This window comes from Tupaia chinensis, unplaced genomic scaffold (genome assembly GCF_000334495.1).
Source record: "Tupaia chinensis unplaced genomic scaffold, TupChi_1.0 Scaffold144450_1, whole genome shotgun sequence".
Taxonomy (NCBI): Eukaryota; Metazoa; Chordata; class Mammalia; order Scandentia; family Tupaiidae; genus Tupaia; species Tupaia belangeri.
The window spans coordinates 224060-248849 of NW_006204309.1; the positions used below are offsets into that span (position 1 = coordinate 224060).

Below are 24790 nucleotides of genomic sequence, written 5' to 3' on the forward strand. Positions count from 1 at the left end.
CATATACTCTACCATTTAATAGTTAAAAAAAAAAATTATTTTGCACCAACTAAGTACAAGACACTCTGCTAAGAATACAGAGTGAGAAATGATTAAGGCACAGCATTTACTTGGAATTGACCATATACTGGAAACAAAACTCAGTCACACAAATGAAAACAAGTGCAGGTCATAAACCTTATTATGTAGATACCAACTATGAAAACACAGGGAAATCTTTCCTAATGATTCCCAAGTTTTAATTTTTCCTTCTGTAAAGTGAAGAAGCTGTCTTGAATCCCTAAGGTCCCTTCAAACCCTAATATTTTATAATACCATGTATTTTAAACAATTCATTTCATTATTTTGGCAGCAGAGAGCTGAAAAACCTTTGCCTCTAATATGTTAGACACTTGTGTCAGAAAAAGCAAAAGCTTTTGAGCATTCAAATGCCTTTGTTTAGCAAGACAAAGATATTTTTGCAGATTAGCAATTGGGGAAGACAGAAAACCATTAGCTAAAACAAAGTGTGCTTAAGACAATAATCCCCAAAATAGACAGGTGGGATTACATTAGATTAAGAAGTTTCTGCGCAGCAAAGGACACAGCAATTAGTGTGAATCGACAACCCTTGGAATGGGAGAGAATTTTTGTTAACTATGCCTCTGATAAGGGACTGATAACCAGAATAAACAGGGAACTCAAGTGGCTTACACAGAAGAAAATGATTAACCCAATTAAAAGCTGGTAAAATGAGCTGAATAAACAACTCTCTAAGGAAAACATACAAACAGCCAAAAAGCATATGAAAAAATGCTCAGCATTCTTCATCACAAGGGAGATGCTGGTGAAAACCACAATGAGATACCAACAAACCCATAAGAGTGGAAAAGATTAAAAAAAAAAAAAAGATAAGTGCTGGTGGGGATGTGGTGAAAGGGGAACTCTCCTACATTGTTGGTGGGAATGTAAATTGGTCTAGCCACTGTGGAGAATAATATGGAGGTTCCTCAAAGATCTTCAAATAAAACTACCTTATGATCCAGCAATTCTACTCCTGGGTATCTACCCAAAGAACAGGAGAATGCTCAGTCAGAAAAGTGTTTGCACAACTATATTTATGGTGGCATTATTCACAATTGCTAAAACGTGGAACTAACCCAAATGTCCACAGATGAATGGGTTGAAAATTGTGGCACATATACTCCATGGAATACAATTTAGCCATAAAAAAAAGACCCTGGCATTTGATAGAAAGTGGATGAACATGGAAGATTTATGGCTGAGTGAAGCAAGTCAGGCTATGAAACAGAGACATCGTATGTCTCCACTTAACATATACTGTCTGTCTACACTCTATGGTAGAGACTAAAAGAATGGAGGACATAAAAGCACTGAAAATTGTTATGGACACTGGGGACAAAGTGGAAGGAGAGTGAGAGAGGGGAAGAGAGCAGGAAGGGAAATTTGGGAAAAAAATGAGAAGACATTTGTGGGGGGAACCAGCAGTTGGCGTAATGACTGTGTCACTGGACTCCCATGTAGGCAACTGTGGTTCAAGTCCCAGACCCAGTGGCTTAAACTCACACCAGGTGTGTGTGTGTGCATGCCCAAGATCCCGAGAGAAGAATGGAGGAGAAGGGATTGTAGTATGGCCATCCCCCTGGGAGGTGATTCTTCGCTTTCTATCTCTCTGTGTCTCTCTGTCTTTTCTGGAAGCACATGCACCCTATAGCAAAAACCTGTCAAAAAAAAAAAAAAAAGACATTTGTGGGACACAGATATGGTTTGTTGCCTGTTGGTGATGTCATGTATTGTATTCTCAACTTGTCTGCTGTGTGACATATATCACGTTGGGTAAATTCTCTTTACAAACTAAATGACGTATAACAATTAAATGTATAAATTATAAGAAAAAAGAAATCCCTACACAGAAGGCAAGACTTCTTTTTAATTGCAAAAAAAAAAATATTTCACAACAGTTAAAATGAAATTTCTCATCCTTTTCTTTTATCAAGAACTGCAAGAGGAGACAAGATTTGTAGTTTACTAAAATTTTGTCCCATTCTAACTCCTAACATTTTAATTATTTTTAAACCTAAAAAAACATTAAAACAACTATATTCTGGGGGTGGGGAGAAAGGGATGTGCTTAAATCTGACTTCTCTCTGTTCTATCCTGGTAAAAGAAGAGTCAGTATTTCTGGAACAGGTATAAATTGACAGGCATTCTTTTTTTGGAGATTATTATTTTGTTTGACTAACAGTAAACATGTACAATTTTTGAAAATGTTAATCTGCCACCATTCCACTCTGATTTTTATAAAATAATCAGGTGTGAAATCTCAGCTGACTAAAGAAAAAGAACAAATACTAAAGCATCCAGACGAGTTAGTTACAGGTGCTCTAAGCAAAATAAAGCTTCCTCTTCCCTGTCCTCATGCCTGAAGCCCTTTTGCCTTGTATTTTCATGATCTACAGGCTTCTGTGAAAATGAAGAATTTATCTTCTGTGGAGATAAAATAAAGTTAAATGATATAGGTAAAATCCTCAATAAATAATGGCACTTCGTATCATTATTTCTGCATTTACTTCCCTCTGCCATTCCTCACTCTCAAAGGTGGGTCATACAGCTAGATCTTTCCAAAGTAAATGCGTTAAGTACCGATAGCAGGACCAGGGGATGTATACAGACAAAAAATACTTAACTTAGCTGTCACATATTTATACTAAGGTATATTTGAGTATTGTATAACTAATAGGTCAATCTAATGATTTAATAAATACGTTCCTACTATTTTAAAAATTAATAAAAATAGTATATTTTCAGAAGCATACAGTACAGGTGGTATGTGACTATAACAAAAATCATGAAGATGGCACACGAATAACTGAAGTTTGGGAAACAGTGAAATAAAGCATAAGCAATGGCTTCACAACCTAAAGAGTGAGGAAGTAGTATCACATTTTGGAAGAGGCAAATCTCTCACCTACTAGATTACAAATTCTTTGAGGGCAAATAGTCTTTATCTGCCCAAAATTGAACCCTACGTAGATCTGGAGAAAACTAAAACAGCATGTCAGTGTGCATTTGCATGTGTGTGTGTGTGTGTGTGTGTGTGTGTGCGTGCACGCACGCACATGTGCACGCACATGGGTATGAAACTCTTCAGGCTATATAGTCCCCTTATTCAGGTAGTTCTTGATGAAGAAAAAGTGTTATGGAGGAGCAAATGTAGAAAATCCCTTAAGGGACAGCAACTGGCGTAGTGCTTAAGGCATTGGATTCTTACATGGCCAACTGTGGCTCAAGTTCGGGACCTGGTGGCTTGGTTTTTCACTTTCTCTCTCTCTCTCCCTCACTCTCTCCCCATCCCCCATCTCTTTTTTTTTTTTTTTTTTTTTGGAGTGGTTTTTGCTATAGGGAGCATGCGCTCACCAGAAAAATAAAGAGAGACAGAGAGACAGAAAGTGAGAAATCACCCCCCAGGGGGAATGGCCACACCTCAATCCCTTCTCCTCCATTCTCCTCTCGAGATCTTGGGCACGTATGCACACGCACCCAGCATGAGTTTGAGCCACCGGGTCCAGGACTTGAGCCACGGTCTACTATGTGGAAGTCCCACAACATAGCCATTACACCAATTGCTGGTCTTTCCCCCATCTCCTGATGGTGAATTAAAATAATGATAATAAATAAAATTAAGTAAATACTTCTTTAAAAAAAAAAAAGAAAGAAACCCTTAAACTGTCATTTATACCTTACTCAGCATCAATGTTTTCTTATTATAGAGAAAAATTTATAAATATGAGACAGCCTTTAGCAGTATTTAAAATTCATACAGGAAAAAAAGTCAAATTACTAGTAAAGGTGAGAAAACTTTAGCCAACTCCCTTCACAACATTGAAAAAGTTCAAGTGCACAGTAGCACTCAATAATTTTTTTTGAATTTTAAATGAATAGTTGATATGGATGTTATTCCTACTAATAACCGAAAGCTTCATAATCACAGAAAATATAGACTGAAGAGCCCTTATAGCTCTGCAATAGGGGAGAAGGGTCAACAATAACAATGGATAATTACGATTTCTGTATAAATGGTGCTAAAATAGAGTTACAATAACAGCCTATTAATAGGAATGTCACAAAACTCTATGGAGGAAAGATTTTCAAAGCATGTGTACATTTTATAGCCATGGCGATATATTACCCAGTCATGTATATTATGGATATAATTGATTAGAAGAGTACAATGTAGTCATTCTTATATGATTGTATGACAAAAAAGTCAGAATTCAGGGATTTTTGAAAAGTAAATTTAATATTTATTTTGCTTTCTTTAACATGATAAAGCCAAGGTTAATATTATGGTGAATTTAAAAAAAAAAAAAAAGATTCCTACTGGGTCTGAGTACTTGTATAACATTCTGAAGACACTCAAAGGCAGCGTAGATAGTGACCTCGTGGAGCGGCACTTCCATAGCACTGCAGTGGTGGCGGGGCCAAGTGGAGTCTGGGTTCTGCAAGGAGGGTGGGGTTACTCTACACTCACAAAGAAACAGACGAGCCAGTCTTCATGCATTCACTAACTGTATGTGCTCACAGGCACAAGTACATTTTTATGCTATCCCCTCCCAAAGAACATCTGTGCACTTTCTATTTTTCAAAGACAGAAATTTTGAGGATTTGGATTACAGAGCTCTGTGAATTATGACATTTTTCACTGAGTATTATAATTATTTGGTTACAAGCCCTTGAAGGCAGGAAATGCCTAGTTCATATTCCATTTCTAGTTGTCTAGGTCATGCCTGAAATACTGCCAGCATCCAGTAAATGTTTGTTGAATGAATAAATGAGCTTAGGAACTTAGGAAAAAATGTTTCAACCCCTCAAGAGTTGTTAGAAGAAGGGTTAGAAGAGGAATAAAAAAGAGAACTTCTGAGATCTAAGTCAGGCCATTTATTCACTGGCCTCTTCTGCCTACCAAGCCCAGCAGGGAACCAGCCAGCAGTGATGTCACCTGCAGAACCTGCTGGGCTAGTCCAGTCAGCAAGTGAGGTGAGTCTGATGACTCGTGTAAAACACGGTAAACTTGGCTAATAGATTCCCAGAACTGTGCGACTGCTCGCTTCATCCAGATCTGCCCCGGTAAACTAGATCTAATTATGCACCATGGAATTTGGCCAGCTACACTGAGATTATAGCATGTTGAGAAATTCGAACTTTACTCACCCATAAATAAAAGCATTAGGATCAAGGCCACTCCTTATTGCTTCTGGATAATTTTTGATTTTTTTTTTTCAAAACAAAAACAGTTGCACTAGAGTCTGCTTTAACTTTCTTCTCAAGTAGAAGGAAATAAGACAAATTGGTTCAGTTCGTTAATGTAAATGGTCTTCAAATGTTTTTCTTGAAATAACTGTAATTTACTGCATAATAATATCTGGAATAGAAATAAAATACAGCACCCTTTAATAAGATACAAAATAAATATAATGCAGTTTCTGGTGCTTTTTTTTTTTTCAGTCAAATTTTAACTGACGAAGTTCAAAGCCCTCAGTACTCAGCAGCAGATCCAGTAGATCCATTTACAACAGAAGGCCACACAGTGTCACATGTTCATGCACAACCAAATGAATTTTAATTCTCCTTTTGAATCAGATTTTCCTGGGAAACACGATTTGTCTTAGGGTTATTATGCTTCTAGGATATAGTTGAGAAGCTTTCTGGGTACACTGGGGCCAAGTCCTCTCTATAAACAAACTAGGGGTTGACTGGAGTCGTTTTTTTACTTTGAAAATGGTTCACAGTAGAAACCATTAGCTGTTCTCAACAGCTGGACCATTTCCATGTGCATTACAACTGGGTTAACCTTCGACACGACTGTAGGATCACACCTCCTGAAGAGATTTGGGTCCACTCCAACGTGTCCTCTCTTCACCGCCTCAGATTATCTTCGACGTTCTTTTCTTTTCCTCCTGGTGTACCTCATTTGCACCAAAGGAAATCACTTTGCAACGTACCTTCTCTTTATCTGTTCCCTCGCTTAGACCATCAACCTCTCTGCTACATCTGTTTCCTGTTTCCATGAGCATGTTTTGCTCTGGCAGTCAGATATTTAGTGGAAGAAAAGGAGCAGCACGAAAATCACAGGAATGACTGACAACAGGTAGAAAAGACAACGTTGATTCTACTGTCAGTGAGAATCAGTAGGAAAAATGCTGGAGTAAAAACCTGGGAATCCACTCTGGGACTAAGGCTTTCCTTGTGGCCTGGATGTCAGGGGATTCTTGACTCAGTTTCCTGTTCTACATAATAAGGGAGTTAATATTAGCGCTATCTGACTGAAACGTCCATAAGATCAACTCAGACTTCCCAAGAGTTTTATGCTGCATTAATTCACCAACTGTGTAACTGGATTAATGTAAATGTGTTGGCTGATGATGTTAGACACCCAGCCGCAAGGGAGGCATTCATGCATACCTGCCGCCTTTAACGTTCTTTGTATTCCTGCCTGACTCGGACTAACCGAGGAATATTCTGGGGTTCATGCCTCAATGTACAGAGTTCACACCTGTGAACAATCCTGCCATCTTCAGTGTACTCTGTGCAGTTACTCGGATTCATAACGTTTCTTCCTGTCTGCTTCGTTAACAGTTTCATGCTGGCCATGATCTCTTCACCCCATAGGCAAGCCTCACAGCCCCAGCTAGACTGGTTGTTTGCATCTGGATCCAACTAGAATTGAATAGGGTAATAACTTTTGAAATCAGAGTGACTTTCTAAACACTGACACTAGAATGAAATAGGTACTATACCTTGAATTTGTTGTTTTACTTCTCTGGGACTCCATTTCCTAATTTGTACAGGAGAGGCATTACAATCTACATTGTAGGCTGCTCAGGAGGAGTAAAAGAGATTCTACATGGTCATAGAATTTGCCTTCATCATTACAGTTAGGATGGTGTGTTCGTTTCCTATAGCTGCGATAGCAACATATTGCAAACTGAATGTCTTCAAAAACAGAAATGTATTATCTCGCAGTTCCGGAGGCTAGAAGTATGAGGTCAAGGCATTGGCAGAGTCACGCTCGCTCTCAAGGCTCTAGAGAAGAAACTGTTCCAGGCCTCTTTCCTAGCTCCTGGTAATCTGGGGGCTGCGACAGCCTAAGTCCAGTCTTTACATGGCATTCTTCCTATGCATGTTTGGGGACTGTGACAGCCTAAGTTCAGTCTTTACATGGCATTCTTCCTATGCATGTCTCTGTGGCCAAAATTCTCCTTCTTATAAAAACATCAGTCATATCGGGGCTCATTTTACTTCAGTATGACCTTATTTTAACTAATTACGCCTGCAATAATCTTATTTCAATATAAGGTCACATTCTGAGGAACAGGTGGTTAGGATTGCCACATACGAATTTTGACGTAAAACAAATGAACTGAGAACATTTTGAAGGCCTAACTATTTGGTAAGTTTCACTTAGGGGCTAAAAATCCAGATAAACCATGCAGTATGCATACCTAATTACTTAGTCATCTCTTTCTATAATCTGTTCTTTTTTTTTTTATGTCATTACTTTTATTTTAATGTCCAGAACTTGCAAGGCAAGGACCAGAGCTTCCTTCCAGACACAAAAATTTTATAAATCCTCAATTGGTTGGTGAGACCAATAGGGGTACTTCTTCTTGTCTAATGCGGTTTCTGGGAAGACTTCATTCAAGTCCTCAATGGTCATCTGATCAAATGGAATTATGCTCTTCATCTTCTCCAGCTGCTTCTGATATTCTTCAATCCTGGCCTTTGAGAGGGACACAAACTCAGCACAGCTTTTCACATTTTCGTTTTCTTCAGCGTCCACAGTGTATTTATCCTCCGGCACAGGAACCTTCAGGGCATTAAACTTCTTCTCGAAGTCATCCACCAAGCCCGCCTTGGCCACGTTGGCCTTGTAGTACGCCCAGTCGATAGCTGGCGGGGTCTCGGGTAGTGCAGCCAACCTGGAGGTGAGGGTCTCGTTCCACGTTTTCAGGGAGTTAGCAACAGCCTTTTGGTTTTGGGGTATTATTTCCCCAAAAACTACCCAGTCAATAGTTTTTAGGGCAAGTTTTCGCCCAGCCATCTTGCAATTCTCCACCGACCGCCTAATCTGTTCTTTTATGAGGCTAGATATTATCCAAATATCTACCACAACCTTCTACTTCACATTGATTTGGGTTACCTGTATTTCCTTATTCAAAAAGTAGAGAAAAATAATGCTGACTTCTACCACCTAAAAGCTTACAATCAAGATTATAATAACAATGCTACCCATACAAATGTTAAAAGATGGACTGAACAGCTATCTCACAATTAAGATATACCAAAGAAGTAACAGTTGAATCATGTGTTACGTGGATGTGAGTGGTACAAGAGCTGAAAGAAAAATCATACTAGTTCCACAAAGACATATTTACTGGTGGCATTTGAAGAGGTTCTTGCAGAGAGAGAAAAGGAAAAGCTCAGACAAAGTTAAACTGCTAAAATGGCATGGCCTTTTTTGGGTGAGATATTCATGATTCTAGTTCCATTGAACAACAAAAATCTAAAGCTTTAGATCTTTTTTACTTTTTTAATTTTTTAAAAATTTTGCCATAGGACATGTGTGCCCCTCAGAGAAAGAGAGAGAGATAGAAAGTTATAAATCACTCCCAAGGGGGAGGGCCAGGCCATGATCCCTTCTCCATTCTCTTCTTGGGAACTTGGGCATCCAAGCATATGCATCTGGCATGATTTTCAAGCCACCAGGTCCAGGACTTGAAGTGCCGCAGTCATGTGGAATCCATCACCTTAATCACCACATCACTTACTGGCTCTAGATCCCTTTTATAGCTCTTTGCCTTAACAAATTAGATGTGGCTTTCTGTTTTTTGACATTGTAAATATTTTCAATGTCTTGTCTCCTAGAATTATCTGTCAAAGAAATTCTAAAACTCATTAAGAATATTGACAACAAAAAATATTCATGTTTTTCTTGGAAATATTCTCAGAAAAATAAATGTCAGGATCTCTTCCAAAGCAAGTTCTAGTCCAAAGTAATCAGGTCAACAATGAAACCACTATTTCTTAAATACTGACTATGCATATACTATGCCAGATATTGCTTATAATAAAAAAGAGTGAAATTATTTTTTTAATTTATAATTGAAGTAATTGGGGAGTTATTTTATAATTTTATTTCATTTTATTATTTTATTTTATTTTGAAGTTAACCAGAGAGAGACAGGGAGAGAAAGAAAGTGAGAAAGCAAGCTGCCAGGTTCAGGACTCGAACTGGAGTCAGTCATGTGGGAATCCTGCTGCCTTAACCACCATGCCACCTGCCAGCCCTGAAATAATTGGCTTTTAACTTTAGAAATAGATTACATACATTCACAAACTCTGCCTTTACCAAATGATGGATTTATTCTAGATACTATTTCTGTCATTTAACTGTATCAGAATTGTTAACCTATAACACTAATCTATGACCTTATGAGTTGTTAACAGAAGAAATTATATCTCAGTATATCAAACTTGTTTCTCAAAGATTAAACAAGAAAAAGAATAGGATAAACTTAAAATAATAAAGTCTCATTGTAGCCCAAGAGGTAAAAGTAGAATTTATCCCAATCACAGACATATAGAATAAGTCAGATATTTGAGTTACACTCTCTTAAAAAGAAAAGATTTTGGATGCTTTGGTTAGCAGGCTGGGACCACACGGGAGGCCCAGGCTCAATCATTGGCTCAATCTAAAGGCTGGGCACAGTGGTTTGCTTCTATAATCCACGCAACTCAAGAGACTGAGGTAGGTGGATCTTACATGGTAAGACCCCACCTTTAAATAAATAGTAAATAGACTTTAAAAACAGGCAGATGACCAATTTAAGTAGGATCCACCTTTTGATTTCTTTAAGGTCATAGCTCTAGAATAGGCTTATTAAATTGGTACTGGCACAATAATTAAACTAGCAGAGACTTAATTATTTTAATAAATAAGTATTTAAGTAAATGAACTCATGAATTCCACTGAAGTAATGTGGAGAAAAGTTGAATTTCACATATTTCCTCTAGGTGGCAAACTCATCCCTCCTACAGTGTATTCCATTTCCTGTTTCTTAAACTGACATAAGAAAATTATGCTGAAGTAAACCCATAATGCTATGTCTGTTTTAGTGCAGAAATAAGCAACTACTTACTTTTTCTCCAAAAAGTGTTTCCTTTATTCTTACATCTTTAAGCTTCTTATTTTATTTAAAAAAATCAATTACAGAAAGTTATTAAGAAATGTGATTGGGTAAGTACTATAAAGAAATAGAATTGTGCAAGAAACTTTTCAAAGTACTTGTGCAAGACCGTTTTGAACATTTTCAATTTTCATGGCCTACTAAGAAAAAGATGCTTTGCTGTAAGTTTATTATTACTCATTTCCCTTAAAAAAATGGGGAGAGGGTTCCAGTAAATGTGGTCTTTTAAAACTAAGCCCCAAATATATATGCTGCTTTTCAGATTCACTATGACAGCAACAGATACTTACTGAATAAGAGCTGGATTCATTATCCTGAAACCAGAATATAAGACAATTAAATGAGCTAAATACAAATGCCTTGCTTTATGAGTTCCCTGAATTGTTTCATTAATGCCCCCCAAGTTCCACTTCCCTTTGTGATGACATAGTCTCTCTTTTCTTATACAGGAAATATGACTGGGATATATCTTAAAGTGTCATGAAAGCTAAAGAGCAAAGCTAAAATTAATCTAAGAGCACACCAAACAGGAACAACAAGAATTAAAGATGCTTGTCCTGTTTCCAAAAGTAAGGAGGGAGATAAGTAAAAAGAACAATGGCATGTTGTAGCCCAAGAGCTAAAATTAAATGCATGTAAACAATTCTTGTTGAAACTCGAAGCCAACGTAGATTACGCAAACCAGGTAGAATCTTGTCAAAACATGCCAGAATAAGAGTCACCCAGCATTGAGACATGGGTAGTGCTAGAAGGGAGGTTGACACTGGAAAGCCACAGAGAGTTCTGAATCTGCATGACGGTTACTAAATTCCACATTAAAGTATTAAAGGACACAAAATAGCAGATGTGTGGGATAAACAATTTTAGAGATCTGTGTAGATGAGGACTAGAGCTAATAAAATTGTTCTCTTTGGGGACCAGCAGGTGGCATAATGGTTACGTCGCTGAACTCCCATGGAGCTGACCACAATTCGAGTCTCAGACCCGGCAACTTAAAACTCATGCCGGTGAGAGAGAGAGAGAGTGTGTGTGTGTGTGTGTGTGTGTGTGTGTGTGTGTCCAAAATCCCAAGAGAATGGAAGTGCAGTGCAGCATGGCCATTCCTACTGAGGGGAGACTTCTCACTTTATGTCTCTCTGTCTGTCTCTGTCTCTCCATGAGTACAGATATCCTATAGCAAAGTATCTCTCTAAAAAAATATTGTTCTCTTTTATGAATTTTTATGAAATAAGTAGATTTCAGCTATTCTTATCACACAAAAAGTATGTGAAATAATGTTGGTAAATGTTAATCTGATTCATTAGAGTAGCTACTTTACTACCCATATGTATGTTTTAAATGCATATGGGTAGTAAACGTCAAATATACAAAATAAACTTAATTTTTAAGGAAATTTTTTTTTGAGAGGTTTTCGCTATAGGGCGCGTGCGCTTGCCAGAGAGAGACAGAGAGACAGAAAGCGAGAAATCACCCCCCAGGGGGGATGGTCACGCCGCAATCCCTTCTCCTCCATTCTCCTTCCGGGATCTTGGGCACGCACGCACACGCACCCGGCGTGAGTTTTAAGCCACCGGGTCCGGGACACAAACCGCGGTCGACTACGTGGGAGTCCAGCGACATAGCCATTACACTAACTGCTGGTTCCCAGGAAATTTTTTAAAATTTAACTTTACTTATTTTCATTTGACCAGAGAGGGACAGAGTGAAAGTGAGAGAAAGAAAGTGAGAAAGCAAACCGCCAGGTCCAGGACATGAACCGCAATCAGCCATGTAAAAGTCCAGTACCCTTAACCACCACACCACCTGCTGGCCCCTAAAATTCAATTTTAAAAAAGGCTCTGGACTCTCATATAGCCAACCACAGTTCAAGTCCCAGTCTTGGCTTGCTTCTAACTTTCCCTCTCTTTCTCTGTCTCTCACTGGTGAATTAAAAAATAATCATAATAAATAAACTTCAAATTTTCAAAAAGTATAGTACATAACCTAAACCCCCATTTTTTCTTTATCCCACCCAAAAAGCCAAAAGTCAGTTGTTCAAGTACAGGTATATGAATGTCTAGCTTATGTTTAATTATTTCTCTAACATACATTGCTTGAGCAATTGCTCTAGACTAAACCCTGTAGTGGAAGTCTTGAATAATATAAAGATAAATAAGGTATGGTTCCTACCCTCAGAGAAGCAAAAAAGTTAGACATGTACACAGATAATTACATGAGTTATAAAAGCAGAGGAGGAAGGAAGGGAGGAAAGAAAGGGAGGGGGACCAGCAGGTGGTGTGGTGGTTAAAGTGCTGGACACTCCCACATGGCCAACCACCCTTTGAGTCCTGTATCTGGAGGCTTTCTTTCCCACTTTCCCTCTGTGCTTGCTCTCTCTCTCTCTCTCTCTCTCTCTCTCTCTGGTCAAATTAAAATAAGTGAATGAATAAATAAAATTGAATAAATAATTTTTTTAAAAATCTATAAGAAAAAAGAAAATTCATGAGAATTAAAAATATTTAAAAAAAAATAAAAAGGAAGAGAGGAAGGGTGAGAGGGAGGGACCAAGCTATGGCCAAATTGGTACACTGATGTTAGAGTGTGAAGAGTCACCTTTAAATCCCTTCATGTGTAGGCCCCATAGCATAGTGGATAAGGGAGCTAGAACCCACGTGGCCAACCACAGTTAGATTCCAAGCCCTGAAAACTTGAAAAACAGTGTGTGTGTGTGTGTGTGTGTGTGTGTGCGCGCGCGCCCAAAATCCTGACAAGGAGAAATGAAGGAAAAAGGATTGTGACACGATCACATTTTATTGGGGGTGCACACCCTCTCTGGCCAGCAAACACATCTTCAAGCAATAAATAAAGTAATTAATTAGAGGACAGTAGGTTGCATGGTGGTTAAGGCACTAGATTTCCACGTAACCAACTGCAATTTGAGTTCAGGACCTGGCAGCTTGCTTTCTCACTTTCTCTCTCTCTCTCTAGTGAGTGCACATTTCCTAAAGAAAATGTAAAATTAATAATACTAATAAATAAAATAATTATTTTAAATTTTTAATTACTTTTTTAAAAAATCATGATACACCTGAATTAACAGCAACATCTACCAGTATCTAACTATGGCAGTAGTTTCTGCTGGATTTAGAATGACATCTGTATAGCTGGGTCTTCAATGCAGCTGTGTCATGAAACAGACCCCAGTATATGTGGATGTCTGTAATACCTCTCCAAAGGCATTTTAGGCTTGTTTGGAAGATCATTCTCAAATATATGCATAAAGCCAGAGAAATATGGGGAAAAACACCATTCATTAAATGGATGTGTGACTCCTAACTTTGTCATGAGGCAGCAAATAAGAACTTTTTCTAAAAAGAATTAGTTCATTTAACCTTATTTATTTATTTTAATTTGACTAGAGAGAGAGAGAGAGAAAGTGAGAAAGCAAACCACCAGGTCTGGGACTCAAACCAGTCAGCCATGTGGGAGTCCAGTGCCCTTAACTACCATGCCACCTGCTGCCCCCTGTAATTATTTTAATAAAAAATTCATTTTTTAATCACTGTAATTCTGGAGATATAACATAGAGATACTTAAGTTGCATCAAATGACATTGTTAGTCTACAGCCTAAATTGTTTCCTTCTTGCTGTTTCTTTCACTTCTGCATACATGGAGATATTTCCATGCCATCCATTTTCATGCTTTCTCATTCTTTTAAAATTGTGAGATATTTTATAATTTATATATATTCCTTTATTAGTGGATATTTAGCTTGTATTTTACCTGACTTTTAAAAAAGTTTGTATTTGTGGACTGACAAGTGGCATGGTGGTTAAGGTGCTGGACTCCCCCATGGCTGAACATGGTTCGAGTCCCATATCTGGAGGCTTGCATTCTCACTTTCTCTCTCCCTGTCTCTCACCAGTCAAACTAAAAAATTATAATAATAAATAAAATTTAATAAAAAATTGGGGGTGCTTGTATTGGCTATTTTACCTACCCCAAAAAACTATATTTATGTATATACACATATGTATTTGTCTTATAGTATTGATAGGTGCTATGTGAGAAAACTTACACTATTATCTTTAAGTATTAATATTTGATTTTTGGCCCTTTCTCTGTACCACTATTATACACTTTATCTTTATGTTTAGAGTTCTAAATCTAAGTAGCCCATGCACTCTATAACTTCAATGTAAATTTTGGTCCAACTTTTGTTTTTAAATTGATTTCCTGCCCCCATACTAGCCCAAGGAAAATCTGTTACTATTTCTCTTTATTCTTCATTATTAAAAAAAGGTGGGAAGGGGGTTCAAGCAAAGAGAAGAGGGAAAGACTGGTGACCCCTTCCAACAGCAGGAAAGTAGTGTGTTCACTGAGCTCTTATATTTGTGGTTACACCAACAAGCCAGACCATGTTTTATGCTTTCTCCCTTATTTTTTTTTTCAAGGTTTTTGCCTTATAGAGAGGCAGAAATGGGAAGTGAAAAATCACCCGCTCAAGTGGATGGCTACACCTCAATCTCTTCTCCTTCACCCTTTTCCGGGATTTCGGGCATCAACACACATATGCCCATCATGATTTTCAAGCTGCCAGGTCCAGGACTCAAACCACTGTCAGTCATGTGAGAGTCCAAAACTTTAACCACCATGTCATCTGCTGGTCCCCTCCTTTATTTTGATTGGTACATTTTCTTTGATCGCAAGATTTTCTTTAAGTAAGTTCATATCTGCAGTGATTCAGGACCCTCAGATGTGAGCATGGCCTCTCTCCTCCGAAGAAAGTTCATAAAGATAATAAGCTAGAGACACTTCTAGCAGCCAAACTCATCTCTAGAAATGAGGCAGAGTGCCACAGAAAGCTAGTTGTGACATATACAGGATGTGGGACTCAGCCTGGCAACTCAAATCAGCCAGTGACCTTTTGCAGAGAAGACAAAGGCAAACATGCAGAGAAGCAGCCATTACGTTGGTGCCAAAGTTCCACAGGTAGAACAGGTGCCTCCACCCCTGCCTGGCGCCACAGACCAAGCTAGACACACCCAGACCTTCCCACTCACAAGTCCACCACCAGGACTCGTCTGAATTCAAGTCAATAGAAGCTAATTGCTGTGCGGATAGGTGAGAGCCATGTTTGGCGCCAATCAACATATGCATGATTACCCAACAAGGAAGATGGTAAAGAAAAGCAAACACATGCACACACACACACACACACACACACACACATATATATATAAAAAATATATACAATTCTTTTGAAATGGACTAAGGAAAGTAGAGAAACTAGAACTGAGAACAAATAATATTAGCTCAATGAGTATAAAATAAGCACCAAACACCTATAAAGTAATTTTCTAGTTCCAGAACTAGAACTTCAATGATAAACCAGCATACAGTTCCAGTTGGCCTCAATGGCACTTATTAATTTACTGTAAACATAATAGTTAGATAACAACCACCTAAACAATGAAAAGAAACTAAAATAATAATATAATAATGATGATACTTTTTATGGTTACAACTTACTAGGCACCTATTAGGTACCAGGCAGTTTACTGTGTTTAGCTAAAGAAATGAACACAGCCTAACCTGTAACAGCCTTGTAAAGTATGTGTTAGTATTTCCATTTTACATGTAAAGAAACTACATCAAATCTAAATTAATATCTTTACCAAGAATATTCAGCTAAAAAGGCAAAACCGTGACTAAATTCCAATTAAACTCTTTCTACTTTACCAGAGGTCAACGAACTATGACTCTTGGGTCAAATCTATGCTGCTGCCTGATTTTATAAAGATTTACTGGAGGGGCTGGCAGGTGGCTTGGTGGTTAAGGCACTGGACTCCCAGATGGCTAACCACGGTTTGAGTCTTAGGCCTAGTGGTTTGCTTTCTCACTTTCCCTGTCTTTCTCTGGTCAAATTAGAAATAATAATAAATAAAAATTTTAAAACCGTTATATTGGAACAAGGTCCATCATTTGTTCATGTATTGTCTATGGTTGCTTCAGGCTTATAATACCAGAAATAATTGTGAGTAGTTGTGACAGAAATGATATGCTCCACCCCCAAAGGCAAAACAATCTGCTCTCTGGCCATCCACAGCAAAAGTCTGCCAACCTCTACACTGCAGTATGCCATTTGGGATTTTTTTTAAAGGTTGAGCATAATGAGTATGTTCAGAGAATTATGAAATTCTAAGAAATGGGAGTTCACTGCAATCAATTGCTTTCTTAACAACCACCCTAAGGCATTCTGCCCAAGCGTCGAGCTTTCTTTCACTCCTTAAAAGCTGAGTCAGAGAAAGAATATATGAGTTCAGAATACAAAAATATTAATTTTATTGCCTAATTTTTTCATGTTCTCCAATTCTATCTCCAGTTTCTATTCACTCAACTTTTCACAGGATGGTTCACCAAACTAGACAGTTAAGAAAGACAGACAAGGAGGAACACAATGAAAAAGCAGTGCTGTCGTTTTATGGAACCTCCATCCCATCTTCAGACTCTTCTCACCTGCTATTGGTGCACTATGAAGGAAGGGCACACCGAATCTCAAGGTTTCATGAGTTTAGATTTGTTAGGTTGATGCAAGCTGTGGTGGGTAAATGTAAAGAGCAGATAACAGGATGTCAGTATGGAAGACTCCTCAGGTAATAACCAAATGAGAACCAAGTAGCAACAGAGACCCTTCCGTCATCCTTTCTACCACATGTTCAACAGAATCTTGCCTATGGCCACAGCTGTATCCTATTCCTCAGCTTCCATGTATTTATTCATTTCACATCCTTTCAAGGCTACACCTTCGATAGAAAAACCATTTGGTAGGTGCCTAACAAAGCATCTGGCATCCATTAGGTCATCGGGAAAGGCATCCCAAGGTTTCCTCTGCAAAAATGCATCATGACTTTCCTGACATCCTAGTAATAGGCACTCTGTCAATATCTGGCAAACTCGACTGCTGATCTTATAGGACAGGTAAAACTGTATCTCCTCAGACTGCTCTTGGGCCAAAGTCAGCAGGTGTTGATTGCTGGAGCAAATAGCATCTCACCATTCAAATACAGAGGACAACCTGCTGGTTACATACGGTAAAGATAAAGAATTTTACCTACAAAAAGCTAATTCTTAACTTTTTAATCAAGCCTTGTATCCATTTCAAATAATTGTTATTATATGTTATGCTTTATGGACAACCTTGTTTTTAATTATGAGGTTTTTATTGGAGAGGCAGGTTTCGGGGTAAGTCTGCCATCTGACTTGCCCGCACTTGTTAAAACTTTTTATAGTGTGACTCATTTACATATGTGTGTTTGTGTTTAAGAGTGCTATTATTAAATTTTGTTGGCATACAGTGAGGGATTTATGCTCAACTCTGTCCACAAAAATATCTCCCCCATCACCCGACCTATCCTTCTATTTATCAAAGGACTGGCTTTAGCTACTTGTGCACGCGAAATAGAAGCAACCATGACTATGACTGTGAAAATCTTTTAGGTAGCATAGTGGAGAGAAAACTAGGGGAAATGAGTAAGACAGCAGAAGGTATGGATGTGATTTCCTTATGCCCAGAGTCTTTACATTCGTAGAGACTACCTGAAGGAAAAGTTATTTCCACAACCAAATCAGTAAACGACAATGACAGATCAGTGCTACAAATTACCTGCAGGGAAAAAGAGAAAACGTAAGTATATAAACCTCTTTAAAAAAATAGAAACACTCCTATAAATAGAAAATTGAAAAAATTGAAATGACATGGGCGGCAATGAAATAACTCCACAATGATTCGAAACTACCAAGTCCAACCCTTTGCCAAGCAGAGCACTGCAGATACAAAGTTTAAAGGACAGTAGTTTGTGACTGTGGAAGATTTTCTATACGTGGCTATTAACTTTAGGTTTCCAGCTGTTCTACTGAGTAAGAGTACTAGAAACACTACAAGGAATGAAAGGAAGTAAGGAGGTAATGAGAAAGGAAGATCAGAGAGAATGGGAGAATAAAAAATTTTAAAAAGGTACCCATTGTTAGATGTCACAGTCTGTTAGAATTACAAGCACCTGGGGCCTTCAGCCAACAATTTCACTTGGTTACACCTCCACCGAATGACTCCTGGAAATGACTCTTGTGGACTTATGTTATATAAGGAGACTTCAAAAAGATAGTAGAAAATGGGATTAAAGTACAAGTTTTTTTGGTTTAAAAAATTTTGAAATCCCTGCATAGTTTTGTCATCATACACATTTTTCATGAACTTTCTTTTTTTTTTTACAACTGTCCCCTTTTTATTTTACTTTTTAAAATCAGGATAGTGAGATCATACAGGTAAATTTTTGTTTAATCTCTAAACTCTCCTGTTGATGCAAATACATTGTTTCTTTCCTTTTCAACAGGGAACTTGACGTTTTTGCATCTGTCAAATATTCCCTCCCTTGCACCTCACATCCACCCTGCACCACCCACCTTCTCATCCACTCTCCCCACTTACTGTCTCCAGCATTTACCCCCATCCTCTCCACCATCACATTTTCAAGTCTCTCGATCTCTGCCATAGCACTCAGTACAAGTTGAGTAGGAATACGCAATGTGTATCTTTCAAAGTCTGGCTCACGAGCTCGCAGGTGGTGGAGTGATTACAACACTAGATTCCCACATGACTGACTGTGGTTCAAGACTTGGACTCTGCAGCTTGCAATCACAACAAATAAATAATAATTTTTCTTTTTTTAGTTTTGCTCATTTCACTCAACATTAAGTCTTCTATATATATTCATTTGAGACAAACTTTTTGAAGACTTACCCATTCCTGTATTGCTGAATAACAATTTACCCTCCTACAACTTAAAAACTGAGGTTAAATACCTATGGATCAGGATTCTTTTTTTTTTTCTTTTTTGGAGAGGTGTTTTTTGTTATAGGGCACATGCATTTGCCAGAAAGACAGAGACAGAGAGACAGAAAGTGAGAAATCACCCCCCCCCCGGGGAGATGGCCACACCGCAATCCCCACTCCTCCATTCTCCTCTCAGGATCTTGGGCACGCATGCACATGCGCCCGGCGTGAATTAAAATCACTGGGTCCAGGACTCAAACCGCGGTCGACTACATGGGAGTCCAGTGACACAGCCATTACGCCAGCTGCTGGTCCCCAGATCAGGATTCTGAGACCCTTCTTCAAAGTCCCTGACAAGGCTTCAGTCAAGGTGTCCACCAAGGCTGGTGGACATTCAAAGGCTCACCTAGAAATGGGTCTGCTTCCAGTCTAACACAGGCAACTGCTAACAGGACTCAGGTCCTCAAGGGATGTTGAAATGAGGGCCTCCATTCATTGCTTACTGTTAACCAGAGGCTGCCTTCAGGTCCTTTGCTCTCTGAGCCTCTCTCCTATCGCAGCGTATTTTATCAAAGCCTGTGAAAGAGAGAGAAAGTGAAAGAGAGAGTCTTATATCAAGATGAAAGGCACCATCTTTTACAAACTTAGGGCAGTAACATCTTCTCAAGGCTTTCATATTTTGTTGGTTAGAAGCAAGCTATTCAAGTGGAGGGGGTTACCATGGATATTAGGCAGCTGAGATAATCAGGAGCTATTGGAGAAGTTGCTACCACAAACATGATCCACTGTTTCCGCTGTTCATCTGTTTTATTTACTTACTGGCTCTCATTTATTCACTTTTTTTTTTTTTTTTTTTGTATCTGGTCTATATTTGTCTTAGTACAAGAGCCCAAACTAGTCAGGTTTCAATATATAAAATTTTACTTTTAGTTCTAAGTTTGCATCCCTCCAAAGAGTTGGTGTCACAGTAGGAGCATCGGGTTGATACACAGCATGAAGTACCAGGCAATTTATCAACTATGATCTATGAACCTTATTTTCTCCTCTTTGAAGTTGAGATCATTATTCCAGCCCTGTTTACCTCATATAACTATTATGAGGAATGAGGAGAACAACATATATCAGTGTTTTCCAAAGTGCAGTAGTAGCACTGGAAGTACTTGAGATAATTATAGACTATAGGTACAGGAGTACAGGTAAAAGGTGTTTAAGCTATTCCCTTTAGAGAGCATTAGAAAAACATAACTTGCACAACAAACCCATGATTTTATAGATAATGTTGCTTCACTGACACTTCAGTAAAGTTTTGAACAGGTGAATCGATTCAAAGAAAAATATCAAGAAAATAATGTGATAAGTGGTGTGAGAATGCAGCAAGCATTGGTGTTGGTGTACAAATGACTGCAGAGAATATGAAACGCTCCCTAATTACATTGAATCCTGTTTATTAATTTATGCTGGTTTAAGAACATGCGTTCTTTAATACCAGCAAGGTAAATCTGGTGAAAGACACACCACTCGAAAATTCCATCCTAAACATTTTGTCCGCAAAAAATCCTTCCCCTATACTTAACAAGATATTTATATTATTTGTTCCTTATTTTCTTTCCCAGGCAAAATGTTAGTAACAATTTCATTTGTTGAGAGCTTACTGTATGCTAGAATGTGCATTTTGATTAAAACTTACTTAGTTAAAAAAATTGTATTATTAGATCTTACAATGAAGAAACTGAGTCGTAAGCAGTTAAATTGAGTGACTAATGTCACTCAGCTAGTAACTAGCAAAGCTAGAAGTTAAACTCAGGTCTATGTGACTCCAGAACATATGTAAATTTTACACTGCCAATAAAGTTTTAAAAGACTGAAATTCCATTCACTGTGCCCAGACCACATCTTTTTCCCCTTACACTGTTACATTACAGCAGTATTCGTATTTTTCCCTCTGGAATGTGGGAAAATATATCAAGGCATTAAGAACAAGGTCAGAGAATGAGTCATATTTTGCCAAATGCCCAGACAGGAGATGCATGCTAACCAGAATAGGAGACGCAAACTCTCACTCATCCCCGAGGGCAGAGGAACAAACAGATAAAATTCAGACACTTTGTAGAATTCCTCCCAGGCAAGGGTGTCAGTTACATTTCTCAATTCTTCTCCTGTATGACCTCTCTAACAAGAATCATCCTACAAGAAAAGGAAAAACTGCATTATCTGTGGGCTCCAAACACTCAGGGAGCAGTTTAACTGCAAAGAAGTCTTTCCTCAAGAAAAGACAACATCTCCTGTTTGCTCTTTCAGTATGACATGTGAGTTTTGGCTGAAACTAGATATTCCAAGTGATAAGCAGAGCTGAAATGTGTTTCATTCTCTTTCAAGAGCTTTAAGCTTTATATCTTTACATCTAGGGGAAAAAAAACTTAAAAGAATATTTCAATAAATCTGATTATTAAAGATATAGTGCACTAGCCAGCAAAAATTAGAATTCAGGAGCTTGCAAAGAGTGGAATGCTTCCATATAGAAAATACTATTTTCTGTACTCAGGTTATCCATTATCCATTTTGTAAAATAAAACAAGTTTGTACTTATTGGAATCATGTGATAAAAACATCATAATACTCAGATCTTACTGATTACAAACATGAGGTAAAATGGACTGTGAGAGAAAAATACATGAGTATAGAAAACTAAAAGTAAAGATTTCAACAAGGCATTGAAATATATTCTAATAACATACAGATTACATTTAGAAAAGATGTTTTCCCATTGTTCTTCCCTTTTACACAAACCTGGAAGGGGACCATCCCTCCGCATAGCACAGGCGGCAGTAGGTGTGTGCCTCTGTGGTACATATCACCCAACTACCACAGAGTCATGCAAGTGGAGGGGAAGCATCACAACATGGTCACCAACACCCTCCTCTTGGAGTCCTTTGAAGTGTGCCAGCCACAACAGTCCTGTAAAATATCCCATAGTCGGGATTTGTCAGACCAGTTTCTCTGGTTAGATTCAGATCAAACATTTCATCAAAACCCCATTTAGATAAACTTCAACTGCGTATGGCATATGGTTGAGGTTTTAACTGGCATCTCTCTCTAAATTCATTTTCCTTTTTTAAGTAATAAATAAATCTGTGGGGTACCAGCAGTTGGCATAAAGGCTATGTCACTGGACTCCCATGAGTCCTGGATCCGGTGGCTTAAACTCACGCCGGGCACGTGTGCGTGCATGCCCAAGATTCCAAGAGGAGAAGGGATTGCGGTGTGGCCATCCCCCCGGGGGGTGATTTCTCGCTTTCTGTCTCTCTCTGTCTTTCTGGTGAGCACATGCACCCTATAGCAAAAACCTCTCCAAAAAAATTAATGAATAAAATTAAAAATAAATAAACCTGTGGAATGCAATCATGGGCTAGTCTGTTCCCTGGCCACAGTCTACAAATTTCATCACCCCTGGGCAAGGTAGGTGAATGTCACAATATGATGACTTTTTTTTTTTTGGCTGGTACAGTGTACTTTTTTGATGGTTCGTGACAAGGGGGGCTCCTCACCCCTCACTTCTGCAGGGGGCAAGGAGGGGAGCTTCTCAGTGTGGTGGGGACTGAGCGGGAACAGGGCCTCCCCAGCAGCTGAGGGCCTCGTCCTCGTGCTCATGCTGGGGCTGGTGATCGGGAGCTCTACTCCTTGGAGGCTGTGTGGACCATGAGGTTCACCACCCTGTTGCTGTAGCCAAATTCATTGTTATACCAGGAGATGAGCTTGACAAAGTGGTCATTGAGGGCAATGCCAGCCCCAGCATCGAAAGTGGAGGAGTGGGTGCCGCTGTTGAAGTCGCAGGAGATGACCTGGTCCTCAGTGTAGCCCAGGATGCCCTTCAGGGGGCCCTGCGATGCCTGCTTCACCACCTTCTTGATGTCATCGTATTTGGCAGCTTTCTCCAGGTGGCAGGTCAGGTCCACGACCGACACGTTGGGGGTGGGGTCACGGAAGGCCATGCCGGTGAGCTTCCCGTTCAGCCCTGGAATGACCTTGCCCATAGCCTTGGCAGCCCGATGGATGCTGGCCGGTGGATGATGGGATGATGTTCTGGGCAGCCCCACGGTCATCAAGCCACAGCTTCTGTGAGGGGCCATCCACAGTCTTCTGGGTGGCAGTGATGGCGTGGACTGTGGTCATGAGTCCCTCCACGATGCTGAAGTTGTCGTGGATGACCTTGGCCAGGGGGCCAAGCAGTTGGTGGTGCAGGAGGCATTGCTGACAGTCTTCAGGGAGTTGTCATACTTCTCATGGTTCACGCCCATCACAAACATGGGGGCATCGGCAGAGGGGGCAGAGATGATGACACTTTTGGCCCCATCCTTCAAGTGAGCCCCAGCCTTCTCCATGGCAGTGAAGACACCGGTGGACTCCACAACATACTCCGCACCAGCATCACCCCATTTGATGTTGGCGGGATCTCGCCCCTGGAAGATGGTGATGGACTTCCCGTTGATGACAAGCTTCCCCTTCTCGGACTTGACGGTGCCCTTGAACTTGCCATGGGTGGAATCATACTAGAACATGTAGACCATGTAGTTCAAGTCAATGAAGGGGTCGTTGATGGCCACGACATCCACTTTGCCAGAGCTGAAGGCAGCCCTGGTGACCAGGCGCCCAATATGCCAAATCCGTTTACTCCGACCTTCACCATTGTGTCTCCAGGACGCGGCTGGCACTGCACAGGAGGACGCAGCTGTCTGTCGAACGGGGAGGAGCAGAGAGCTGAGGACTTTCTAATTCTAAGATATTCTCTATTATCTACCATTCTTCTATAAAGAAACCTTCCCCATTCACTGAAATATTTTTAAATTTAGTGTGGTCTAAATGGCATCATCATTCCTTTTGCTGTTCAAATGGTCCCAAATTTCTTCAGTTGGAGAAAAAAGTTAATTGTCAAAAATAAGGTAATGGCTCTTTCCATCCGAGCAGGCACCGGTGCAGCAGCGTTGGGCAGCTATGGCCAAAATTAAGGCTCGGGATTTACGGGGCAAGAAGAAAGAGGAGCTGTTGAAACAGCTAGACGACCTGAAGGTGGAGCTGTCCCAGCTGGCGTCGCCAAAGTGACAGGCGGAGCTGCGTCCAAGTTGTACGCAAATCTATTGCCGGTGTTCTCACCGTCATCAATCAGACTCAGAAAGAAAACCTCAGCAAATTCTACAACGGCAAGAAGTATGAGCCCCTGGACCTGCGGCCCAGGAAGACCCGTGCCATGCACCGGCGGCTCAACAAGCACGAGGAGAGCCTGAAGACGAAGAAGTAGCGGAAGGAGCGGCCGTACCCGCTGCGCAAGTTCGCCATCAAGGCCTGAGCACAGGCCTCAATAAAACACAGAACTGGCTGGCCAAAACAAAACAAAACAAAAGTATGGCAATGTTAGTGTATCATGCCATAAACCATCTGTAAGAGGTTTATAGGTGTGTGGTGATATCGTCACTTAATATTTGTCATTGTGGGGCCGGCTGGTGGCGTGGTGGTTTAAGGTGCTGGACTCCCACATGGCCAACCATGGTTCAAGTCCTGAATCTGGTGGTTTGCTTTCTCATTTTCCCTCTCTCTCTCTGTCTGATCAAACTGGAAAGTAACAATAATAATAAATAAAGTTAAAATAATTCTTTTTAAAAAAATTGTGGGAACCAGCAGTTAGCGTAATGGCTATGTCGCTGGACTCCCACGTAGTCGACCGCGGTTCGTGTCCCG

At 39.6% G+C, this 24790-nt stretch overlaps 1 long non-coding RNA gene and 2 pseudogenes across 2 annotated transcripts in view; 1 reads left to right on the top strand and 2 right to left on the bottom strand.

Moving 5' to 3' along the window:
* Positions 1 to 4355: 4355 nt before the first annotated feature.
* The window catches only part of LOC102500032 (uncharacterized), a 34244-nt gene continuing 13809 nt past the window's right edge, over positions 4356 to 24790 (bottom strand). The window contains exons 1-4 of one of the 2 annotated variants that reach the window (XR_001369645.1): positions 21096 to 21138; positions 19467 to 19636; positions 5212 to 5422; positions 4356 to 4499 (exon numbers count right to left, since the gene is read on the bottom strand). This is a non-coding gene — a long non-coding RNA (uncharacterized LOC102500032). Of the gene's footprint in view, positions 4500 to 5211; positions 5423 to 19466; positions 19637 to 21095; positions 21139 to 24790 lie in introns of those variants that run through there. The other variant, XR_337161.2, reaches the window with a different exon arrangement.
* Positions 7622 to 8108, bottom strand: LOC102499605 (ATP synthase subunit d, mitochondrial pseudogene; annotated as a pseudogene).
* Positions 24050 to 24401, top strand: LOC102498761 (60S ribosomal protein L35 pseudogene; annotated as a pseudogene).